Source organism: Pomacea canaliculata, linkage group LG7 (genome assembly GCF_003073045.1).
Source record: "Pomacea canaliculata isolate SZHN2017 linkage group LG7, ASM307304v1, whole genome shotgun sequence".
In the NCBI taxonomy this organism is placed as follows: Eukaryota; Metazoa; Mollusca; class Gastropoda; order Architaenioglossa; family Ampullariidae; genus Pomacea; species Pomacea canaliculata.
Window position 1 is genome coordinate 3,428,633 of NC_037596.1, and position 4,611 is coordinate 3,433,243.

Here is a 4,611-nt window from a genome sequence, read left to right on the forward strand (position 1 = left end):
ACAAAATAATATGTTGTAATATTTATTTTATAAGAACCCGTTAAAACATATACGAGCTCTCTCTTATACCTTAAAGAAATCAAGAATTATTCATCGTGTAAAACTTCTGATTAATTAATCAAAATTAATTGACAAGGAGAAAACATTTCCTAATCTTGCAGTGATTGTATCAGAGTAACAAGTTTAAGCTAAGTTATCAACAATGTGTTGTGTAAATTTTGTTTCAAAAGTTTAATGCTTGCACTAGTTGTGCTTGTAGTTATTGTCAAGAACAACTCGACATTATGTTACATCATTTGATTTTTGATTTTTTGATATTGTTTTTTTATTTTTGTTGTTGCAGTGGTCTTGAATTGACGAGGACTTTAAAGTGTTTTAGGGATACAAGCTTTAACGACAAAGGTTAAATGCCGAGTGGATTGTACCCAAACATTCTGAAACTATAATTATTGTTCTACTGAAGATTGATCAGTAAACTGAAAGTTACTTTCTGTCTTTGCTTTGCTTATTGTATTAACCAATGTCCATGGCAAGTAAAATAAGTGCGAGTCATGTGTTTGGGTGTTTTAAAAGCGTCTGATCTTAACTTTCCAAATATTCTAAATGAAAAAAACAGATATCTCTGGTCTCTCATAAGAAGATGGAAGCAAACTGGTTCAAAAACTGTATAAAAAGAAATAATATTTTAAAAGAATTAAGTTGTGCAGCTTTCGGATAGATAAAACAACAATTCTAAACACAGATTTACAAATTTTCTAATATTTGAAACCTAATATAAAAGGAAATAACCAACGTGTGACATATGCCCATTGTTCCGGAGTCGTTTTTTTATAACCTTTTCGATTACTGTAAAATTATGCAGACTATTCTTTCTTTTAAGCGAATTTGATGTAAAGGCAGTTGTAATTGTTTTAATTTTTAATTTCCTTTATGATGGCATAGTAATTATAAATATCTAATTTTAGCGACAGACGTCACACCAGGTAATAATGTTTGTAGACGCTGCAGGCTCTTAACAACTTTAAAGTTTAATGTGTAGGTCACACATAATTACAGAGAAACGATTATTTCTGGTCTCTCAGACTAATTCTCTCTCTTTCTCTCTCTCACACACACACTCACTGACGAACACATGTATGAATGAACTAACCCAAGTGCACAAAACCAACCGTTGTAACTGTCGAACCAGTAAGATACATACGCTTAATGATGATGCGGTACATTAACTTTATTTCCTAGAGTAGAATTGGGAAGAACTTAGTCTGGTTGCACCTTGGTCATGACAGAAGTGAAATGATTTTTCTCTACTTGCATGATGCTTAACTAGTACTTTTCCATGGCACACACACGTACACACAAACACACATCGTTTTCACATACAAATATATTTGTATAAATTGAATCATATCAGTCAGGTCAATTTAAGGGGACACACTGGGAGTTGATAAGACACTAACGGGTACAAGACGGTACAGACAGGTAAACTTCTCGTCGGTTGCCACCTTCCCGTGCTCCGATGGCTGGGACGGACTGACCTTCTTGAAATCATCTTCTCATGTAAAAGACTATTATCGATCTGTACATCATCTACACAATAAAATAGAATGTGGAGGTCACTTAAGACTAAATGAGGGTTACAAAACAAGACGTTAACAGAAAATTGTAAGAGGATATATGTTTTCATAATTAGTTTTATTCTATCGAGAATATTTCAATTCATTTAAGTATAAAGTTTCATGATATTAATGACTGGTCTCGCTGTTTTATCTTAAATTGCATCCAAGATTTGTTCAAAATAATAAAATTTCAGTGTATGAAAGCAAATTAATAAAATTAAAATAAATTTTTTTCTTGTTCTCTCTCATGTATATAAAGAGCACTAGAATTGTCTGTGTTAATAACGACAAGTCAACACTTACGGAGACATCAAGGTAGTGTGCAATACTTTCGTCAATCTAATCAGTGAATTGTTCATCTTAAGTCGTTATGTCATCAATTATCTGTAAGCTTTTTTATGTTGTTCCCTTTCATTAAATGAGATAACGAATCAAAGCTTTCGATTTTGCACAGATATATTTTTTATTCTTCTAAAAATATACTTAATTTGTAACCGGATAAGAACAGTCGTTTTTTAATAGCTTTAATATCAGCTCTATTGAATTATTAGATTAAACAGTCAGATAAACGTTTTGCCTCTAAATCACTCACAGTATCTGTGACAAAAATTAAAAAAAACATAATTCCAAACTGTTTCTCCAAAAAGTCAATCTTTTTCTTTGTCTTCGCTTAGACTAAAATATCCAGCCCTTCTCCAAAAGAAGACATTATCTGTTGTGATGACCATGAAACTAAGAACAACTGTAATAATCATCATGGCTTTGGTGTGGCTGCAAGCAGCAGTTGTTGACGGGGTACGTAGCAAACTCTTATGTTTGAAACATTTTGTGAAAAAAGTTATAAATGATAATTTCTTCTCAATATTCGGTGAATTCAGCTGCTTTGATGAATCATACTCAATGTGATGACTAGCACGAAACGTTTTGAAGCAGATTACATACTATACATAATATAGACATTTGATCAGTTTGCGACTTTTTCTACAAGCTGTGTGACTTGAACCACACACATAAACACACACACACACACTAATTAACACACACACACACACTAATTAACACACACACACACACACTAATTAACACACACACACACACACACTCATTCACTCATTCACACACCATCACTGACAACGATTCATTCTGTGCTTTAATCTTTAGTTTAATTTTCATTTCTTTTTCATAAAAGACCGGCTTAGTTTTGTTTTGTTATTTTTAAAACCTAGCTTTTATGCTTTAAACCTATCTTTGATTTCTTCGTGAAAAAAAAATGTAATTTTTTATCGGCAATTGACGTTGCAATAAAAACATTTCTTAGTAATTTTCTACCTTTGATGTGTCTATACCTGACTATAAAAGATGAGCAGCAAAACTAAAAAACTGCATAAAACGACAATATATTGTTACTGTACTTGTTCAGTGATGTTGTCATTGTTGTATGTTCTTGTTCTAGTGCACTCCAAACCATGATAAGTGTGGCGCATGGATACCACCATGTTGCAGTAATTCGTTATGCGTGAGAGTTCCTGATAAGAGTAAAAGATGCAAAGACAGAGGGGACATCTGCCAGACATTGCCTGGAGGTGTCAAGAAATGTCTAAGGCGTAGATGGTAACGCAAAAGGAGATTATCAATCAGTAAGCTGAAAGTTAATCCACCTTTACATTTGTTTTGATTGTTTTCATCAACGCTGAATCGAATGAACCCGATTTGATATATTTTATAGAAAGAGAATGGACTGTAAAAATTCACATGTATAAGCATATGTAGACGTTTGCCTTTTCAAAAGTTATTGATACTAAATAATATGTTGTAATAGGTCTTTTTTAGGAACCCGTTAAAACATATACCAGCTCTCTCTCATACCCTAAAGAAATCAAGAATCATTCATTGTCTAAAACTTCTGATTAATTAATCAAAATTAATTTACAAGGAGAAAACATTTCCTTATCATGTAGTCATTGTATCAGAACAACAAGTTTAAGCTTAGTTATCAACAATGTGTTGTGTAAATTTTGTTGAAAAAGTTTAATGTTTGCACTAGTCGTGGGTCTAGTTATTGTCAAGAAAAACTCGACATTATATTACACCATTTTATTTTTTTTTGCGTGTTTTTATTTTTGTTGTTGCAGTGGTCCCGAATTGATGAGGACTTCAGAGAGTTTCAGGGTTACAAGCTGTAACGACAAAGGTTAAATGCCGAGTGGATTGTAATAAAAATTCTGAAACTATAAATATTGTTCTACTTATGATTGATCAGTAAACTGAAAGTCAATCTTTCTATCTTTGCTTTGCTTATTGTATCAACCAATGTTCTTGCAAGTTAAATAGGTGTGTGTAATGTGTGTGACCAGTAAGATACCTAAGCTTAATGATGATGAGGTACAGGTACTTTATTTCCTAGAGTAGAATTGGGAAAAACTAAGCATGGTTGCACCTTGGTCATGACTGAAGTGAACTGATTTTTCTCTACTTGCCTGATGCTTAACTAGTACTTTTCCATAGCACACACACACACACGTACACACAAACACACATCGTTTTCATATACAATTATATTTGTATAAATTGAATCATATCAGTCAGGTCATTTTAAGGGGATACACTGGGAGGTCACAAGACACAAACGTGTACATGATGGTACAGACAGGTAAACTTCTCGTCGGTTGCCAGCTTCCCGTGTCCCGATGTTAGGGACAGCTTGACCATCTTGACATCATCTGCGTATGTCCATAAAGACGATCTATTATCGATCTGTACATCATGTACACAATAAAACATAATGTGGAGGTACCTTTACAAAGACTAAATGAGGGTTACAAATCAAGACGTTTAACAGAAAATTGTAAGAGGATATATATTTCCATAACTAGTTTTATTCTATCGAGAATTTTTCAATTCATTTAAGTATAAAGTTTCATGATATTAATGACTGGTCTCGCTGTTTTATCTTAAATTGCATCCAAGATTTGTTCAAAATAATAAAATTTTAGTG

General features: G+C 32.9%; 1 long non-coding RNA gene across 1 annotated transcript; it reads left to right on the top strand.

Annotated features, from left to right (window-relative positions):
- The first annotated feature begins 1,337 nt into the window (after positions 1-1,337).
- Positions 1,338-3,803, top strand: LOC112567826. Its single transcript, XR_003099902.1, has 3 exons — positions 1,338-2,411; positions 3,070-3,253; positions 3,749-3,803. It is a non-coding gene; the product is annotated as an uncharacterized LOC112567826 (long non-coding RNA).
- The last annotated feature ends 808 nt before the right edge of the window (positions 3,804-4,611 follow it).